Source organism: Notamacropus eugenii, chromosome 1, assembly GCF_028372415.1.
Source record: "Notamacropus eugenii isolate mMacEug1 chromosome 1, mMacEug1.pri_v2, whole genome shotgun sequence".
Taxonomy (NCBI): domain Eukaryota; kingdom Metazoa; phylum Chordata; class Mammalia; order Diprotodontia; family Macropodidae; genus Notamacropus; species Notamacropus eugenii.
In genome coordinates, this window is record NC_092872.1 from 41,291,493 (window position 1) to 41,313,812 (window position 22,320).

At 35.6% G+C, this 22,320-nt stretch overlaps 1 protein-coding gene across 1 annotated transcript in view; it reads left to right on the forward strand.

The window, feature by feature from the left end:
• Positions 1-1,215: 1,215 nt before the first annotated feature.
• RFX3 (regulatory factor X3) overlaps positions 1,216-22,320 on the forward strand; it is a 330,189-nt gene continuing 309,084 nt past the window's right edge. The window contains exon 1 of the mRNA XM_072597449.1: positions 1,216-1,518. The gene's annotated coding sequence lies outside the window, so the exon portion shown is untranslated. The remainder of the gene's footprint in view (positions 1,519-22,320) is intronic.

Genomic DNA, 22,320 nt, shown 5'->3' on the forward strand with positions numbered 1-22,320 from the left:
TTTGGAGGAGCCAAGGGAAGCGAGGCCAGAATGGGGGAGGTTCCCCCGATCGTCACCACCAGGGCACTCAAGGCAGGCCCAGGCAGCAGCGGACCCATCACAATGGCTAGCTCCTGTCCCGGGAGAAATAACACGGCGTGACTCCGGAATACCGGGTCTCCACGACCCCAAGCACAGGAGCCGGCGTCCTCCGCCCGGGCTGAGCCGACGTGGGGACAGGTGGTCACACTTCCTCGCCCCGGCTCCACAGGATCGCGGCCTGGGTGTGGGCAGGTGCCGCCGCTCTCGTCCCTTAGTTTTAGCCTTTCCCGGATTTGCGGCCGAGGCAGGCGATCGGCTGGGGGCCCGGGCCGCCTCCCCCACGCGCGGGGGTCTCTCGCTCACTTTTAAGATGGCGGCCGCGGCGTCGCGAGCTTGGCACGCGCACCTTCTCTACCGCCCCCCTCCCCCCAGCTCCCCCCAGCTCCCGCTCGCCCTCTCCCCCCTCCCCCCCATGCACACACCGCCTCGGCGCCGCTCGCCTCCCCTCAGTGCCCTCTGGGGGCCGGCGGGAGACCGGGAAAGCAGGAGGCTGGAGAGGGAGGGAGGGGGAGGAAGAGACGAGAAAACTCTTGTCCCGCGCGGGACCAGGGAGCCCTAGAGCGCCAAGCTGCTCAACGACTTGGAAAAAGGAGGAGGAGGGGAAGCGGGAGCAGCGGCAACAGCAGTTAGGGACGCCTGCGCCTCGATTCCAGGAGAGGCGGTAACATCCGGGCTACTGCCCCCCGGAAGTGACGTAGGCGCAGGGGCGGCCACTCTCCGAAGCGCCCGTTTCGCTTTACCGCCTACCCCATCCAGCGCCATGTCCCGCCGCCCTCTACTGTGACTGTTTCTCCCCCACCCTTTCTTTCATTTGGGGCGAAGCGGAGAGGGGGTGGCGGGGTCCTCCCTTCAGAGCTATTCTGTTGAGCCATTAGTCTTTTTCTTGGAGACACGAAATCTCCAAACCCGTCCAGCCACCTTCTAGCGTCCTCTCCCTCGTCCCCTAGTTTCGCCTGCAGAAGCAGGTGTCGGTTCGAAAGGAGCCTCGGGTGTCTCCCCCTCCCCCCGCCCGTGTCCCCTCTCGTCATTCCTCCCTAGTTTATCCCCCCCCCCCCACTCCCCCGGCCCGGGCCTTCTCCCCACTCCCACCGTGAAGTGTCAGTCACCGGGCCCTGGGCCCGCCTCTTCCGGCAGCGGCGGCTCTCAGGTTCGGTTGCCTCCTCCCCTCTTCCCTCCCCCAACCCCCCCCTCCCCGTGTGTCTCCCTCTCCCTCCTCTCTCCCTCTCTCTCTCTCCCTCTCTCTCCCTCTCTCTCTCTTTTGTGAGTTATAGCAACCGTTGCCTTGTGAATCAAGCGCCATAGTCACCGTAGTCCTGGCGACTGTTACCCATCAACAACAACTACTCCTCTCCTCCTCCTCCTCCTCTTCCTCCTCCTCCTCCCCACCACCACCATCTCCATCACCCACCAACAACACCACAATAATCCACAGCCAAGGTGAATATTATTCTATATCTACATGTGTGTGGGAGCGTGTGGATGTGTGTGTACGCGTGTGTCCGTGCGTGTGTGTATTTGTGTGTGTGTATGTGTGTGCGCGCGTGTGTGTGTCTCACTCTTCTGCTGCTGCTTCTCACACCCCGGGGGCTGCTGCTGCTGCTGCTGCTGCTGCTGCTGCTGCTGCTGCTGCTGCTGCTTTGGGGGCTTCTCTCTTGCTGGAGCTTGTTTACAATTTATATTTACTAACTATATAGATAGACTAGGATGTGTGTGTGCGTCTTGCGCCCCCCAGTCTCTCCCCCCTCTCTGGTTGCACTTTAGGGATGGAGTGTGATCTGGGGGGTCTGTGGGGAGTGGGAGAGGGAAATACAGTTTTCTGATTGGTATTGTGGAATATTTCTGATCTCAAAGCTGAGGAGGAGGGTCAGGTGGAGAAACCAGAAATTTTCTTCCCTTTCTTTTTTCTTTTTTAAACCTGTATGTTTCCTGCTTTTTTTCAAAACCGAAATAGATTACAATGTGCAGGAGGAGCCAGAGGTATTTTTTGTTGTTGTTTGTTCACTTGTAGGGCCTGGTATGGATTTTTTCCCCTTTAACCTCAAACACTGGTGAACTTTTCCCACCTCTTATTTCCTTCGTTCTGTCCTCTCTTTGCTGTGTGATAAATAGGGTGTTCTTCTTTAATCACCAGCAGTTTCATTGTTTTCTTTTTCTTTTAAAACTGTATTTTCTTTGTGCTGCAAACAGTCTTAATATCCATTCAGCACTCTTCTCCCTTCTCTTTCCTCCCCCCCTCTCCCCTCTAACCCCCTCTCCACACACACTGAAGCCAGGGGCCTCTTTACTGTGTTCTTGTTGCTTCGGAGAAGGAGATTTTTTTTTAAAGTGCCTTTTTTTGTGTGTGCTTGTGATTTAAACCGGATGCAGAGCATCTGTGATAGTTCGGTTAGTAGTTATTGACAGAGCTTTATCTTCATGTGGAGATGGGAGGGGTGGTAGTGAGGTTCCATTTCACTTTGATAAACCTCCCAATAGTGGAGAAGGTCTTAGTAATTTACATTGAGGTTATAAGATTGTGTTTTAGACAGAGACAGGACTGAAGAAAGCTTTGAGAGAATTCAGTTTATAGTGGTAGTTGTGAGTTGTGGTACTTGGAGCTCTCCGCCCCCCCCCCCCCCCCAGTTCATTTTCCTTTGAGAGTTGAAATTGAAGTCAAGTTGTTCATAAAGAATGTATGAAGCTTCTCAACTTGAAACGTGTGTATATTTCCCTTACTTTGTGGTTTAGATCTAGAGACTTCTGTTCTTAACATTTTCTTTGTATTTACTTTTTTGTTTTCACTGGACATCAGATTTGTTTAATATTCTCTCAGTTTAAAGGGCTATTACTTTGGAAATATTTATATTTGGTTTTCCTATGTAGATATAAGAGATTAGCTCTCCACCAACAGGATTGATCTTTAGAGTTAACCCAATTTTACAATGCAGACTCCTTAAATTTGTATGTTGTATAGTGTAACTTTAATTAATAGGAAAGTGGCATTACTTTTTATTAATGTACATTTCTGGAAATAAATGTAATTTCTTATTTTAATTGCACATGTTTTGTTTCCAGTTTGGAACTTGTTAAATCATGACTTGATTATGCCTTAGTTCCTAGTAACAATCCCAACTAAGAAGACATTGATTTAACTTTAACTAATAGGGCAAACTGAAGAATGTGACAGTTTGAGATTGTAAAATGTTATGCAGGCTAAATAATTGTAATGCTTAAGTAGGACTAATCTTTTGCCAAAGATGAGTTGTGTTTCTCTAAGTTTTATTCCATAGGTTTTATTTCCAGTGAATGCTTTATATAACTGAACGTGATATTTCGGTCTGAGAGCAGTCTTTCTCAATTTCTGGATGTCAAATCTATAACCCTACCCTGTATTCTTTTTTGCTCTGAGGAATGTCAAATGCCCCAATAGTTTCTGATCCTGAAGCTCCTGAGTCTCATAAACTCTCGCTAAAGTTAATAGTTTTGCTTTCGTTAGATACCGGTTGAGACTTTGTCATTTGCATAATGGGGTTATCAATAGAGTAGACTATGGTATAATGTTATGGTTTAGTATTTTAATGTTCAAGATGCAAGAATTTGCATCATTCTAAGGAACTTATAACCATTACACACAGATTTTGGAGTTTTAAAAAATTAGTGTCATATTGATGTGAGTGCAGAACTTTCATAGGTGTCGCAAAACTATTAGTTAAAAAGAGATTATTGGTAAAGTTACACTCACAGGAAATTATTTCCACCTATAAGTGAGTCAACTTCATTTACATAGGCTTTTAAAATAAATACTGAGATACTGGCAGATTTGTTAACCTTAAAGATAATTACAGTTAATATAATGAGTGATTTTGCTTATCATTTTGATTATTGCCCTCTTAATGTTCCTTGGTAGGGTTCTGTAAGTAGATATTTGTTCTTAAGTTTTAGATCTAGCAAGTGCTGATGCTTTCCTCCATTCTTTGAAAGTACCTAGATTTTGGGGAAAAAAATCCAATAAAAATACTCATATATATATATATAATATGCACACATATATATATAGCTGTTTTATGTAGCTGAACACTTATTGATTTGTGTTTTAATGTCCTAATACATTTAATATATGATATATCTTGAACTTTCTGAATTGTTTGCAGTATTTGTTCTGGTTTATTAGTTGAATTAAAAGAAAATAGATACTTTTTGAGTCATGCATTCATAAGTATTAAACGAAAAACCATTCATTATGGATGTAGTTCCCCAATCTTTTCATGAAGTAGGAGAATTAGGCCTACTTCATATAATAAATGCTGTATCTTTTTTCTATCATTCATTTAGACTTGTGCTATAATCATAAGGATTTTAAATGTTCCAAGCCTTTCAGTCTGATGTACTTCATACCCTGTTACATTAATAACATGGTTTTTAAAGCATTGAAATTTATTTTCCTTTTTTTAGGAAACAAACTAGAGATTCAAAATAAATGCAGTCTATCAAAGATAAATTCATTGCTTTATTTGAGTACTGACAAATCTTGCTTATTGGTAATGTTTTAAATCATTCTTTAAAAAATTGTACATAGTGCTTTCATCTGAACTTTCTAACAGGGAAAAAACTGTAGGTGGAATATAAAGACTTCACTTCTTTAGATTTTGAATGTGTGTTTTTCTTCGTTAAATGGTTAGCTAGCTCATCCGAAGTGTAGGGAAGAGTAAAAGCAAACTTAGAACAATATAACAGGAATGCTATTCTTGATAAAGTTATACCGAAAATAAGGACATTCGGTAGGTACTTAGATTACTGAAATAATATAATTGTGAATAGCATCATATAATCATTTTCTGTGCTAAGTATGGGGATAAAGAATGTCATATCCTTGCTTTAAAAATGAGTACTTAAAATTCCTCAAACAGATTTTTTTGCTGACTACTATTATTTGTACATCTTTAGAATGGTCACCACAAAATACATTTTGAGTTCCCTGCTCACAGGTGCTTAGTGCTCCCATATTTTGGAAAACCACGATTAAGTGGATTTGACTAAATCTAGCTTGTTAGGGACAGATGGCTTCTTTAAACAGGTGTCACTTTCATTTCTAGTGCATTGTGTTGGGACTTCCAGTGGCTCACAAAAGGGCTGTCTAAAGCAGGTGGCATCCTTTGCTTTTGTCATTAGTAAAATCTACTTTCAGAGCTAATTATTTTCCCAGGAAGAGGTACTTTTTAATAAGTGTTTTTTTTAAGATAGTTTAAAACTCTTGTAGTTACTAAACACAATATTTCACTTTTTATATCTTTATAAGTAGCATAACATGAACCCTTTTGTAAAATCATTTAATTTTTGATAATATTGCTTAACTCCTTTGGAATACACAAAGCAAATTCAAAAGTTATTTGCCAGTTCAAATAATGAGGTGATTTTGCAGAGTACGAAGTCATAGTAGTTGAAAATGAAATACAATTTGGTTACCATGACAGGTGAGCTCTAACTTTCACATATCATGTATTTTTTGAGTGTAGCATATTATAATGTTAATGTTTTGTATCAAAAACAGGTGAAATTTTAGTAGTTTTATTATACCACTTTTTTTTTTTTTTTTTACTAATTTATGGATGAAAACACTTTAAATCATCTTAATAATAGAAGCTAAAGTTTTCAGGAGTATTTTTAAAAAGAGGAATTTTAGGATAAGTTTCAAAAATGAAATTCTGTATTCATCTACTAAATTAAGCCACATCCACCCGTTAGTCTTTAAGGTCCCTTTCAGTGCTATCCTCATTGTGGGAATTTTATATTTCCTATAGCAAATGCACCAGAGGGTGCTGTGCTATTTGGATTGCCGTCACCAAGCAACATGAACTTATTTGGACTTTTAGTTTATGGAAAAAAGACATCTTTAAAAAATTATGGGCGTTTTTAAGCTTGTATTGGCCTGAGATTGTATAAGAAAATTGAGCACAATTTAGTTTTTAGAAGTTTTGCATGCAACATATTGTTTTTTGTTGATAATATGTATCAGTATAGCATATACCAATATTAAGACGTAATCCTTATTATAATTTAATTCAAAATGAAAATCTGAAAATGTTAACCTACTTATGTAGTAGGGTGCACGATGACTTTTAGTACATTAATCTTTGTATCCATTAGTTTACCTAACTTGAAATTTGTCATTTTTATAGTATGCATTCACAATATATTGCCCTCTTAATTTGCTAATACACATCAATATTATTCACGTTTATTTAAAACATATCAGAAAATCAAATTTTAATGGAAATTGTACTTTTATTTTTTATTGAATGACTTAAGGCTATCATTAGGCTGTACCAAAGAAGTGAAAATTTAATTATTTCAGTTTAATTAAATTAATGTAAATGAACTAGAGAATTTATTTCCTCCAAATTCACTCTGGTTCTGACTAATCTGGTTTGGGTAAATGGAGTTAATGTACCTATTCTACCTACTTCTGAGAATTGTTGTAAGGAAAGCTCTTTGTGAACCTTTTAAAGCACTATTATGAATTATTATTAATAGCTAACTAGAAAATTGTCACCTCTGTCTTGCTTTGTATTGTATTGATTTGGAAGAGTGATTTTGGATTTTGCATTGTCTTCTGGGTATAATTTTATACTCAAGGGAAGTTTTATGGGAGGACCAAAGAATCAAAATCATATACTATTAAGTGAAATATACATCAGTGTGGGCTGAAAGAGCCTGGTACTGGTAATAATAATAGTAATAGTTAACATATGCAATAGTTAACATTATAATATGCTACACTCAAAAAATACATAACATAACTTTATAAATATTGCCTCATTGTGCCCTGGGAGATAAGTGCTATTATCTCCACTTTACAGACTAGGAAACTGAAGTAGGTAGATATTAAGTCACTTGCCCAGGATCATGCAGCTACAAACTATCTGAGACCATATTTGAACTTGGATCAGGAATTGAACTGAACTGCCTCTTAAATAAATGTAAGTAGTTGGGGTGCCGTGAAAGGAGCACTGACTTTGGAATGAGAAGACTTAGCCTTATCCCAGACTATAACTCTTAACTAGTTTAGTTGACTATGGCCTTGGGAAATCACACCTTTGAACCTCAGTTTCTTTATCAGTAAGATGGGGATAATAAGGCTAGCATTACTCACCATGTAGGTGAATTATCATAAGGAAAGCACTTTGTAAATCTCAGAGTACTTATATAAATATGAACTATCATTAGTAGTCAATGTTTTTCTCTTATTCTGAAGACCTTTTATACGATGTTATATAGGCAGCTCTTAACTGTAATTATTTCTAAAAGTGACTTTATATTAAATCACAGAGCTACATATGTCCTAATGGAATAATCTATAGATATCAAAGCCACCAATTATAAAAATGCTTTTATAAAGCACTTCAGTTCAGCAAACATTAAGTGTCTGCTGAAGAGTTAGACACAGTAGATGCTGGAATACAAATACAAAACTGAAAATAGCTCAGTCTTCAGGGAGTTTATATTCTCCAAAGGGGTTTAAGGTTTGCCAAGTGCTTTCTTCACAACAACCTGTGAGATAGACAGTACAAGTGTTGTTATCCCTATTTTTTTGACCTGCACACTGAGGCTCTGAGAGGCTAAAGGACTTGTTCATGGTCACACAGCTAGTGGAACTCAGGTCTGTCAGTCACCTAATTTCAAGTCCAGCATTCTCCACTAGGGCATGCTGCACCCATACAAAATCTATGGTTTAGATCTGGAAGGAACCTTCAAGGTCTTAGCTCAGTTTTCTAATTTTGCAAATGAAGAAAATGAGGCTTAGAAAAGGGAAAATAACAACCAAAATTATAGAGGTGGCAAAATCAGCATTGGAACCCCAGTTCAAGGCCAGATTCCTTCTAGATTTTATGTTCCTCATGTTAATAAAGTTAGATGAATCAGGTTTGCTTAAGAGTTTTTGGTTTTCTTGTCCCCAAAAGAATTAGAACTTAATAACCGTACATTCTGTCTGTCTCTTCTCTTTCTCTCTGTCTCTCCCTGTCTTCTCCCTCTCCTCTTTTCTCTTTATTATCCCCCCCCCCCCCCCCCCACACACACACACTCCTCTCCTCTCCTTTTTTCCTCCCTTGACCTTTCTCATACTAGCTATGTGACCACTAGTTATAGTTCTGGGCCTGGTGTCAGCAAGATCTGAGTTCATATCTCACCTCAGACTCTCTCAGGATGACCTGAGTTCAGATAGCACCTCAGATATAAGGTTATTTTGTGATCCTGGGCAACTTAATTAATCTGTTTGTCTCAGTTTCCTCAATTGTAAAATGGGGATAATTGTTGTGAGGACCAAATTAAATAACATTTGTAAAGCACTTAGTTCCTGCCAAATAGTGTGTGCTATGTAAATGGTAGCTTAATTATTATTAAGTCACTTAACCTCTCAACTTCCCAGGTAACCCTATAGAATATAAATTACAGTCCAATTGCTCATGTGCATTAGTGGAATGAATTTCCATGTTGGAAATGCCCTGTACCAGTGAAATCATTGGTCAGCCCCTTTACCCCACCCTTAAATATCTGTATATCCTCTCCTCTGTTTATCAGATTTCCTCCTGAAATTTCCTATCACATTAAATATGACAGACCATAATATTTGTTTGAAAGACTTTGCTTTCCTTTGAAACTTTGTTATGTTCAGAGTAAGGTATAATTAATGCATATTTAACTACCCTAAATCAAACCATGTGTCTATATTCCTCAGAGCAAATTCTGTATAAGTAGTTAACACTAAGACAACACCTATGATATGGGCAGTCATATAACATCTAGCAACAACAAAAGCAGCAGCAATCTATCCATCTGTCTGTCTGTCTCTCTATCATGTAACCACACAATCATCATTCTTGATTGTTATCTTTCTATCAAAATGTAATTTCTTTTTTGTATCTGAAGTGTCTAAAGAATTTGTTCTGTATACATCAAAGTCACCTTTATATTTTCAACAAAACTCTAAGCCTTATATTAAATCATTATAAAAGTTCTTTACCATGAATATTCTGCCTAGTTTTTTGTGTAATGATGGGTTCACCAGGAAATGATTCTTCCACTTTGTTACTTCCTACTATTAGTCTCCATGTCATAGAAGTATAAAATTTAAGAATCAATGAAATACATGTTTTAGTTAACTTTTCAAAATTTCACAGAGATATTAGTAAAACCTTATAAAGTTGTGTGTAGCAAATGGTAATTTTGGCATAAGTTGGTTTCTAATTTTATGCTCAAGTCTATTAAGGGGTCTTTAGATCTCAGACACACAAAATATAAACATGAAGACTGAGCTATTTTCAGTTTTGTATTTGTATTCCAGCATCTACTGTGTCTAACTCTTTAGCAGACACTTAATGTTTGCTGAACTGAAGTACTTTATAAATGCATTATTATAATTGGTGGCTATTATTCCCTTTTAGGACATATGTAGCTCTGTGGTATAGAGTTGGTTCTCTTAGGGTACTAAAGAATAGATAAGTATTCCCTTTCTCAACAGATACTTTGTGCCATCTCTTAAGTTGCTGTTCAGTACTTTATTATATTTCTGTGTTTTGAGGTATCTTGTAGAAATTAAGTATGTTCTTGGGAATTAAAGTCATATATATATATATATATATATAAAAATTCCTATAATTTTGCTTGAGCTATGTCTGATTTCTCTTTTGTTTTCCCAGATTATCAGCCTGATTTATTTGTTCTAGAGAAAGTTGATCTGACAGTTTATTTTTTTTTAAACTGAATTTTATGGAGAAATTCTTCCACCTTTATATTTTATCTCTATTGAGGCCTGCATCTTAATATTGCTTAGATCAGAGGTTTCAAACATGGAACCTTCAACACTCAAGTGTGACCCAAATCAGATTAAAATGAATTGGGGTATATTTAACAATAAGTAAAAGTATAATAAAACATAGATAATATTAATATGTGGAATTGTAAGTCAATATGTGACCTGCGGGGATTCTTATGTGCAGTTTAGTGATTCCCATTTCTTTTTGGGCTATATAAGCCATAAGCTATGTAAGAGAATATATAATTCTCTTCTATTTTTTTTTAGTACATAACACTTATTCTGGATGAGTTACTTTAATGATTTGGGCATTCCATACTATCTTATGAGATCCTTGTTCAAGTTTTTTAGTAGAGGATCTACCCATCACGCTAACGGGTCTTCCTTCACTTCTTTTAATATTTTATTCTTCGTACTTGCCTATTATTCCTCACTCTCACTTCTAGCCACCGACCTTGGAGAGGCAGAATGGTGTCGTGGAAAGAGTACTGACTTTCAGTGCAGAGGACCCGGATGTAGAACCAGCCTCTATGACTTAACATCTCTGTGACCTTGAGTAGTTCCTTAACTTCCATGAGCTTAAGTTTCTTTGTCTTTAAAATGGCAGGGTTGTGTTAGTCGGCTTGTTAGATTCCTTCTAGCGCCAAATCTATGACCCTGTGACCTTTCTTGATGATATCTTTTACCTTACTTGTCATTTTTGGTAATGTGCCATGCCTGTGTTTTTAAATCTAGAGCTTACCTTTCTTTTTCAGCATATATCTAACATGTAGCTTTCAAAACTGTCCTGCTTGTCTGTGATTCCTTCTAAAAAAAAATTTTTTTTTGATGGTGGGAGAGGAGTCCTATCACTAGCCCTCTTCATGCTCATTTTACGTTGTTCTTTCAATCAACTGCAATTTTGATCCTGCAGAGGTTATGAAGGTCTGTGATCCACAGTCATTTAATGGCACCAGGAGAATATTGTTGTTAAAAAGATTGGTTGTTGTGGCAATAAGCAGCTTGGGACTATTGACAACACTGTACAATTTTTCAAATGCAATCTAGCTTGCTTTCTTCCTTCTATTCAATTCTAGGCCTAGCTTATTGTCATAAGTGGTGCCTGTTCAAGATATATGAACAAATGAACTATGGGCTGTCATTCATTTGTATGTAACATTGTGGATCCACTTGAAGTTTTGTTTTTTTCATTTAGTGATCATGGATCTCATTGATGAGGCTCTGTAATGTCCTTATTCTTTCTGCAATCCATGCAGTGCCATCCACAAACAGAACATTTGAGGAATTTCACTATCTCAAAGGGATCTCTCTTCTGTTTGGTATATATAACTATACTCAGCACCATAAATTAGGCAGAATCTTACTCTAATACCTCTCCACCCACCCCCTCTTCTTTTTGAAAATAGATTTGGAATGTATTCTTTATGGATGTAGGAAGAAAGCAACCAAGAAATATTTCTTGGATGTGATGATTTATAACTTTTATCTGTGTTTTGCTGGGTAAACATCCCTCTTACTATCTTCATCCACCTGACTGGCCATCTTTCTTTTGGTCTACATTAATAAAATATGCATGCATGTTATGCCAGTGGTATTACATATTTGGTTGACTCTGATCTGTAAGCTTTTAACTTGGCATTATACTGCTGTACTTGAAGTTCTACAATAGGCTGTTTTAAGTCCAAGAAATACTCTCTAACTGGGTGCTATGCTATCAAAGAATGATAACTGGGAATGTCAGGAGACTTTAGTTCTGCTCACAAATTCTTCACTATCCTGCTTTACAACCTGGTCCCTTCAACTTCTCCAGCCTCAGTTTCCCTGTCTTACCTTAGGTGAGTCACTAATATCCCCATTAAGTTTCAGTTTCCTCATCTGTGAAATAAATGGGTCGGACCGATTGATTTCTAAGGCCCCTTCTAGGCCCAACATTTAATTCTGTTACATTGGTAGTTAGGCAGTAATCGAGGGGAAACCTGCTCTTGGTTAAGGGACTAGGCCACAGCTATGGTATCCTCTTAGAATCATCCACCAGGTCAGGGCCTCTACAGTGAGTTGTGGGTAGGGACACTGACCTTTTAACCCACAATTCAAGAGGTCACTCAATCCTAGAGACAGATTTTCAGCCTGAGCAATATTATGAGAGGTAGTTGAGGCCCCTGGTTTACCCCTGAGGAGCTCAAGTCCAGAATGCCATTTCCTAAGATTGTGGATGTGAAGTATTCAGAGAGACAAGTCTCTTATTACTAGTTATGAAATTAACTCCTTTGAATACCAGTGGTCTCATATCTTAAGTTTTCCTTGAATTTTCTTCTCATGCCTCCCTTTTTTCTCAGGGGGGGGTGTTAGGATAAAACTTGCCAGAGAATCTGAAAATGTTGTGGTAGCTTCTCCACAAGGCCCAGAGGTGTTCCTGAGATTTGGGGTGGGGGTGGGGGTTTGCTCCAGGAAAAATTACCCTAGCACATGCCATAAGTCACAGGGGTCTGAGTTCATCATTTTACTATGATAATTTTATCTCAGAGGTATTTCCTTATTTGAGATATTTTTTGGGGGGTGGGTGCTTGTTAATACATTAATACTTTTATTAAAGTATAGGATCTAAAGATTGAAAATAAGTCAAATGACTTTATCTTCAATTTACTAATGTGTTAAGGAGTCATTTCTTAGCTGTCACCTCAATTCCCAAATGCATAGCAGGATATACTGAAGTAGCATTTTCATTTTCTATCCAGAAAAAAGATGTATTACTCTTTAAAAACAGAGTAGATTTCAGAGGTGTAGACAGATAAGCACAAGCAGTTCAGTATTAGTACCACCAAGTTAAATTTAATGTATATTGAAAAGAATAAGCCATATAATGGATTGGTGGTTTCGTATACAGCCCCTATTTCCTGGCCTTCTTTGTACATGAAAACAGTTACGTTTAATGATTTTCTAGTTAATTTTTTTTTAAAGAATAGATACATTCTCTACATTTCACACTTGTAGAAATCTAACAGGAATTTTTTAAAAAGATAGATCAATGAAAGTTCTTATTTTTTGTAATTTTTCTTGAATCTTCTGTTTATTAAGTAATATGACCAGATTTTTAAAATATTTATCACATTTTATCTGTGAATTCATTTCCTCCCATAAAATAAGTGTGAGTTATATCTGTCTTTACTTAGCTGAAGAAACAGTAGAACTGGACCTTTTAACTTCTGACTGTACCACAACTGCCAGTTAGGCATCTGTTCTAGAAGGAGGAGCACGGGATGTAGAGTTGGGAAATGTGAGTTCAAATACAAGCTCTAAATGCTACTTGGTATGTGACCTTGGGCATGTCACTTAAACTCCCTGTGTCTGAGTTTTGTCTTCTGTAGGATGGAGATGATACTATGTATACTACCTTTTTCACAGGATTATTGAGGGAGAAATGCTTAGTAAATCTTATAAACAGCTACAACTACTCTTATAAGCAGCATCAGATTAATTTACAAGGTTAATATAACTGTCATAACACAAAGCCTTTTCTTGAAAGTGCTGACAGTGTATAATACTTTCATGCCTTTGGGGCTACAAATAGGGAGAAGAGAAAGAAAGAAGCAGAAGTGTTGCCAATAAATCCTGGAATCATTTAATGTTTCCTATATGCTGCTTTCTAGCTATTCTAAGTTTTTGCATACAGAATGGAAAGACTTTTTATTGAAAAATCTAGTTTCCAGCTATTATTTTGATATTTTGAAATAACCATGATTTTCCTTGGTGTGGGTATTTACTCTTCCCTTGCCCCAAATCTGATCACAACTCCTTTACAATTCATGAATTGTTGGGCCAAAAAAAAATTATTACCTGAAAGCCAATCTTCTGGTGATGAGCCTTACCATACTTAGCTTGATTTTAACTGACAGACAGTCCACATTGCTGACTTGTGTTCAGTGTCTGTCCAGCTTGGTGTAGGACTTTCCAGACCTTGTTCTTCACTACCATAGCGCTGAACTTTAGTGAAGGACAGATTGCACCTTTTCTGTGAACTTAATGGACTCAAAAATTTTTAGCTCCCAATATGCCTGATAATGAATAGAGACATTCCTTTGTAGAGATTATATTCTAAATTAAACATGCACATCCATAGAAAAGAGGAAAGAGAAAATCCTGCTTATGTGCCAGAAAATAAAAATGTTGGATTAACTTAGTTCCTTACCTTCTGCTCCGTGTGGGAAATTCTGAGTTGTCTTTGTGGATGTGTTTGGTGATTGGACCAGGTTTTCTTTCCTGCTTATATTCTGAACTGGCATTATTTGGAACAAAAGAGTGTAGCCTGTCTCATCCCTAATAATGCTTTGTCTGATTGACAGCCAATTATACCTAATGACACTATTAGACAATGGTTTTCAGAAAGTCTTAGTTTAGGAGAACACCCCACCTCTTTAAAAATTAAATGATTGGACATTATTAAATGATTTGCAAATTTACAACTTCAAAATGTGTAGTTAATGCATAGAAATTTCTGGCTTTAAGCAGTCAGGGATGTCTTAATGAAAAAACCCAGTATGTAAAAATTCAGTTACAAAATATATAAATTTGGGAGTACTTATTTGCATTACAAATAGAAACTTTATTTTGGAGCAAGATTTGTTGTATACCCCACGCCTGGTGTATTTTTAAAATGTCAGTTATAGAAAATCAATTTCCACATTTTTCAGGAATATTTATATGAAGTAGTGCATTACCAAAATCAGAAGTTGTATACTCTGTTAAAAATATCTGGCTTCCACATACTGTGCTTCTGTTCTCTGAACTAATACTTGGGACATGAATAACTTGTAACATCGGTTTTTGTTTCTGTTAATTAATAGGATAAAGTTAAAGACACATGAGCAATTTTTGTTCTTAGAGTTACATTTATATGAATTAGGAAAATTATAAGTACCAGGTCAAACTTATCCTGCAATGTTGCTTTATGGAGGGTACTTGTAGCAAATAATTTCATAAGCTTTAGGGCTGAAATTATTGATTTGTTACAGTAGATGACAATATTGGACCACTGGATTGTAATGATAGTTTTGAAGTAGAAAACTAACTTAGATATATACATATATATATATATATATATATATATATATATATATATATATATATATATATATATATATATTTAGGATGGACATAGTACTAGAATAGAAGTGAACTTATATTTTAGTATTCACTTAAAATTTTAGGTCTTAAAAGCAAGTTTGGATTGCTTTGAATGGGGAATGAGAAGTTAATTTTGATTGTATTGAACAGGGATAGATAGGATTTACTGTGGTGGAGAGCTTAGAGTTCCAAGCAACCGTGATTAGGAAGGAGAAGAATTCATGCAAACAGGGAAATGTGGTGATTCTACCTGTTTCCTTTTTTTGTTTTCAATAGCTATTGCTGTTCTAAGTTTATGAAGATGTGGGCTTAGAAGCAACTTGTCTTTGATTCTTTAGCCTCTATATTGAGTTGCGCTTGTATTAACGTGCATTACATTCTGGAAGCTTTCAAATCCTATGGTAGTCTTATATGATTCATGGTTCTTTGAGCTTTGGAATGCATCAAATTACCTTTTGCTTTGTAAGCCTTTTAGTAATTCCAATAGATGGCACAGCATATCCAGAACAATAGTATCTTAATCTGAGGGGATGGAGTAAGAATCAGAGGAAGACATGGGAAAGAATGAGAATAGTACAAGTAGACTAAAAAGGAGAATAAGAAATTAGTGAAAAGACTATTATAGGGCCAAAGTAGTTGAACATATAAGCAGTAAAGATAAGCAGTTAAGGCATACTGGAGAAAGCAAAGAAGAATGAGTACAAAAAGTCTGAGGAAGGAAGTAATGGTAGTTATGCAATATTATTTTGACTGTAATTATTTGAACTGATTGACAAGAGAAGCTGATATTATTATAATATTATGGACACTACTTACTTACATGAAGATATCTGTAGTTGTTATAGACCTTTAGTAGTTGTACTTGGGAGAAAATATGAATGTTTTACACAGGGAAATATTTAATGGAAATGTGTTTCATTGTAAGTTAATACTGACATAGTTTAGTAAATTTGGTATATTCTTAGTCACTTGGGGTATGTGGTTATTCTAGAAATATCTTAATTTTTATCACAAGTTTAGTTATAGCTCAAAGATTTAGTCACTGGAAAACCATGTACTATAAATTATATATTTTGATCACACCTTGTCTATAGAAATAAAGAGGAATCTTTTTTTTTTTACTGTGTTACATGCAGATAAATTAAATCCATTATCAAATAGAACCTAATTTGTACCAAAAACAGTGCTTAGCATTGTATTTGGGATTCATTTTTTTTTACTTGTGTCATGATGTACAGTTAAATAATGCAAGTGTTTGATTTTCTTCTTCTCATATATATTTCATGATCAGGAAGCTTGTTCTTAGTTGTTGGTCAAGTCTTCTGTTTAATAATTCCAGATTCCAGTGCTTGAAACCTGATCTGTTACTGAAAAGAGAACAAGCAAAAGAACAGCAATCTATGTTAAAGTACACAAGAAAAACTTGTTTTGAGATATGACAAAGGTGACATTGGTGCATAGAAGATTCATCATACTTGTAAAAAAGCCTTCATACAAATGCTTCCCTCCTTTGTATTCTGTAATAATTTTATTAGCTTTCAGAAAGCATTTCTAAATGTTAAGATTTTGATCTTTTAGGATTCCAATGTCTGTGTACATTTTATTTGAAAAGCATGTTGCCTCAACTTAAGGGTATTTTCTGAAACCTTATTTTAGTTGGTTGCAGAATAAGACAGAATTGATAATTTTTAAGAATTTAAATTTTAATGTGAACAGAAATTCTTTTAAAATCCTGTTATAGAGTCCACAAATACTGGAACTAATTGCCATAGATGTTTCTATAGTATAAAATTATTTTCTTTGTTAAAACTTTAGTCTCCTTTTTTCTCTCTGACCAATTAAAGTTTTTTTTTTTAGAGTAGTTCCTTAGTTAACCATACTCAGAGCTTTAAAGTTTTGCACAGAATTCTTTTTATTTCTTAGAATGGGAGAAGTGCTAAGTATTTAAAAGCTCCCATTTTGAGAGGTGATAAGGAACAAGAACTAGCTGTTAATGACTGAGTTGGAGAGGTATTTGTAAAATAGACTTGATTCAAGAAGAAAAGGGAGAAAGACTAATTGAGTAAAGGCAAAAATATGGTAAATAGTAAGGAAGAGTACGTGTTTGATGACCTGAAGTCATTCAAGACAGTTTAGTAATTTCTTTTTCATTGCCTTTGGTCTCTTTCTTTGTTTGGTTGGGGTCAGATAGTTGTGAGGGAAGCACATTTTCCAAAGCTTAAGACTATAACTGAAAAGGGGGTAGAAGTAGATGAAGAACTTTGTTGACTCATTGATCAGAACTGTTCTGTGAACAGACTAATTTTATATGTGTGTATATATGTGTGTATGTTTACATACACATGTATGTATACATGTATTTATGTATTCTATGTAAGTACACACGTACGTATACACATTCATATACCTTTACACATGTGTATATATGTGTGTATGTATCTCACAAATGCTGATAAATGGCATTTGAATAATTAAGACAATTAAGAACTAATTTGATTTTCAAAGGAGATGTTTTTCTATTGGAATCAGATGTCATGTACAGATATACAGAAATTATACCTTTATGAAAAAAATTTCTATGTATACTTTTGATATCTAAAAAGTTGAGGAGAAATGCATATATTAGTAAATAAAATATTCTATACCTTTTTTCATTATAATCTAGCCAATGAAATAGAAGAGAGAAATTATATGAAATAACTAGATATTATGAAGTGATTTTATATTATAAATTAAGTTCTGTATCCACAGGTCATCTTTATTTTGTAATTAGAAATTAGTTAAATAATCTTGCTTATGTGACCTTTTTATGCATTGTAAAATTTTTAACAAGTCAGAGTAAATGCAGTATACATAAGAAAAAATGTATATGGTATGGTATATTCATTCAAACAAAATATTTGAAAAGATAAATATAAGATAAACAACTCAGTACTATACATTCTGGTTTTTGTAATATTCAAAGCAATATTATGTATGTGCACATATATGTATATATGCATATATAAATATATATATTTACCGATTTGAGGTAACATTGAATTAGAAAGAATTGAAAATTGTTTTCCCTTTCAGATACTATAGACCATTCAAATTAAGTAAATTAACTTGTCACTTAATTTAGCGTTTTCTTATTTTTATATTCTTCCTTACTTACAAAGAGATCTGTCCCATTTTATTCTGGTATTGATTTTAGTTTATACCTTACATGGTCCTCTGAATTTGTTACAGGGTGTTTGACTTTTAAAATGTGCCACTTTTGTTGAAAAATTAATCGTATTATTAAGGCAGCTTAATGGACTTTATTCTTTAGGAAAGTAAATCATTTGTCCTTATCAACTCAGTTTTTGGAGAATGAAGTCTTTAACTGAGGTATCAGGGAGGGTTTCCCTGGGTCATGAAATTAAAACTTTTTTCTCTCTTGACCTTATTCATTTGAATACAGATTTAATATCAATTTTTAAATTAGTTTCCTTATCCTATTTTATACAATGAAGCTACAAGAGACTGGAGGAGACCAACTAGTTCAACTCATATCTCAAAAATAATCCCTATTAAGAAAAATACCTAGGCAGCTCTCTAGCTATTGCTTGAAGAACCTCTAGTGAGGAAGAATTCACTAACTTCTAAGGCAAGCTTTTCATTTTTTTGTTGACTCTAATTTTTAAGATATTTTCCCTTATATCAAGCTTAAATGTGCTTAAATCCCATCTTCTACAGGAAGTCTTTCCCAATTCCTCTTAATTCTAGTCCCTTCCCTTTCAATTATTTCTTATTTGTCATGTGTATTGTGTCTGGATACATATTTGTTTATTTGGTTCCCCCCCATTAGATTATTAGCTCTTTGAGGACAGGGCCTTATTTTGTCTCCCCCTCCCTCCTTTTTTTTTTTTTTTTTGTCCCCAGCGCTCAGCACAGTGCCTAGTACCTACTAGGTGCTTTATAAATGTTTATTAGCTGACTGACTGCATCTTTGCAACTCACTCGTTGATTCCTAGTGTTTTCCTTTAAGAGTCAACTGTAATAAACTTTATCTCTTTTTTGACAGCTACTTTCAACTACTTTACAGTTATCTCATCCTCCCAAAGTCCTCTCTTCTCAGATGAAATATTCCTAGTTCTTTCAATTGATCTGCTTATGTCAAGAACTCATTGTCCTTCATTGTCTTGGCTGCTGCTCTCTGGATGCTTCCAGTTTATCAATGCGCTTCTCATCTGACTAGATCCCTTTGGATATATCCTGACTTTCAATTTTTTTTAAAAAGTGGTATGATAAACAATGACATGATGAAATTTTAGTGAGCTCTTGCATTTTTACCTAAAAGTTCATCATTCTCATTATTCTTCATGGTTATAATTTTCTGTTTAATACCATTATTCCATTTGAGTTAAAATAATTTCTGATCTGACTAGGAGAGTGCAGTAGTTTTCTTTCCTGTTGGTTTTAATTCTTTCAGGTAGCTTCCCACATACCCTTCATATTTTTAGTTTGTTGTTTTGCTATGGGCCTCACCCTCATAGCCTACCCTACCCTGTCCTCCCTCACTTCTCTGATGTAGTACCATTAACCAATCATCAATAACCTATGGTTTCTGGGCTGGGCTAAGGAGAAAGAACAGTTGGAAAACTATACAGCACCTATATTTTTACATATTCATATATGTGATAGAATATAGATATTTGTTTCACATGTGCATTAGCAGTGTTATTACTACTTACTGTGGTAATATTTATGTTAGAAATATTCTGTTATAGAATACTTTTCTGAAAAGACATAAAGAACCAGAGATATAGTACTAGCAGTATTTAAAAATATATTTGTTACATATTATTTTTCAACAAAATTTATTATTTTGTTTACTCCAGAAAATAAATTTAATGGTTTATGCTTTTAAAAAAGAAATCAATAAAAATATTTTAACATTCTCTGCATTTCTCACCATATTTCTCTCCCTGTCTTCTTCCAGATCCACTTCCTGTAATAGACTAAAAATAAACATTTTTGAAATGTCTTTTTTAAAAGTCAAACTTTATAATTAAATTTTGTTCTTACTATCACATTGTTTAATATTTGGGTTATTCAGTTGTGGAATGTTGTATATATAGAATTCTGAAATATGTATGTAGGGATGTATGTTGTGGACATTTGTGATTAGCAAAAAGAATTCACAGGTCAGCACATACACATGATTACTTTTTTGAGTAGAGAAGGGATGACTTTGATCATATGGAGGCTGTTTACAAAAATGTATTTAATAAAATATATATTAAAATAATTGTTCCTGTAGGTAATGCTTATGGAACAAAAGTAAAACATTAGTGCTTAATGAACCAGCACAAGCTGAGACTTGTCTCGTCTGGTGCCTTAAAGGTGTCATGCCACTGTTAAGAAAAGTGAACCAGGAGAATGTGTCTTGTCTGAAGAAATTGCTCTTCACTATGTAGAGAAAAATAGTAATTTAGGCAGCCATGCTGTATTTCTTATTATTTATGAAGTTCAGAATTTTTGGAGAGTTAGGTTGTTGGGTCATCATGTTTCCTGATTAATATTATATGGCTATAGAAGGAATAATTTATGAGTTGGTTATATCTTTTTGTTTTCTTCCTAGAATAATTATGAAAAATACAAACTGTTCAGTTAGATTTGAAGTTAGTTTTTGTAACCATGTTGGAGAAAATGAAAAATCAGTGATCTGAACATTAAAACTCTTAATTATTTGGCCCAAATGCATTTTCAAAGAGAATAGGACTATGAAACAGGATTTTCCCAGAGTAACTTGATGCTCTCGGCAGCCTCATTTGTGGTAGCAAATATGAAAGAATACATTTATATAAAACAGCTTTCCTATGGGGGCATCCATTTGCCTTTTGCTCTACAGGGAAATCCCTATGGACAAACCTTTCTTGCAAAACTATTCCCTTTGGATTTATCCTGACTTTCAATTTTTTAAAAAAGTGGTATGATAAACAATGGCATGATGAAATTTTAGCGAGCCCTTGCATTTTTACCTAAAAGTTCCTTATTCTCATTATTCTTCATGGTTATAATTTTCTATTTAATACTGTTGTTCCTTTTGTATTAAAATAAGCTCTAAACTTGGAGTGAATTAAATGTATCCTACTTTCTGCTAGTTGTAAATTAGAGCATTATTAAGAATCTGTTAATTTACTTTTAGACTGATTTTACCTTTGACGTGCTGGCATGGGAACTTACCCATGAAGTCAAAAGAAAATCAGATTTTAAAAGCATGTTTGTAAGTCACCAGAAGGGAAAGTATTAAATACTTTGAGAACTTAAACTGAGATTTAAACATAGGTGACAACTTTTAAGATTCAGTTACTAGAGTAATCAAATACTAGAATGCTAAATTTGTTGGTTGTAGAAAGAAATAATCTAAATAATGGAAAGTGGGTGTTAATATTTTGTATGTTAAGACTGGCTAATATTTTTACTGTGACTGTTTCTAAATAAAGATTAATAGAATACATTTAAAAAGAAGTATTTTTTTTTGTTAAAATAATTAATAGATTTCATGGTTTAAAAACATTTCATTGCTTTCCATTGCTGTCTAATGAATAAAGCTAAAACTTTTTGGCCCAACCAAAGACCTCTACACTTTCCTAACCTGTTTCTGACATTTTTTCTCTATGGCCAAACTAATTTAACTTATTCTCAGAGCATGCTATTGTACTATTCCCTATACACCCTAACTCGTTTATTTCTTTTCTTTAGAATATACTGACTTCTATTAGTTCCCATACAGTCAAATTGGTCTACTCATTATTTCTAGAGTTTGCTGCTCTTTTCTGTTGCTGCACCTTTGCTCATGTTGTTCCTTCCATCTGGAATGCCCTTTACTAGTGGTTTAATCACTGTAAATTCTGTCTCCTACAGGAAGTCTTCCTTTGACCACATGAAAGAATTTGCTTCTTCCTCCAAACTCTTATAGTACTTATTTTTGTACCACTTGTTTGTACCTCCTGTATTTTGTCAGTGGTGTGTGCGCGTGTGTTTGTGTGCATGTGTGCATACGCACATGCACGCATGTTTGTTTCATTTCTTCAATCAGATAATAAGACTTTGCCTGATAATTGTGTACTATTCAGGTATTCAGGTCTGCCACCTTGCACTTAGTAGGCACTGCATAAATATTTTTTGATCTTCATAGTTAAGTTACTTTGGTGCTTTGAAGGATCATCAGTTTGTACTTTCATCATTGGGACACAAATGTGGTTTTGACACTTCTATGCAGGCTTTTTAGTCCTTCCTAATTATTATCCATAAATCCCCCATAGAGGTTCTTTCCAGTGTACTCGAGGTAGGAATAT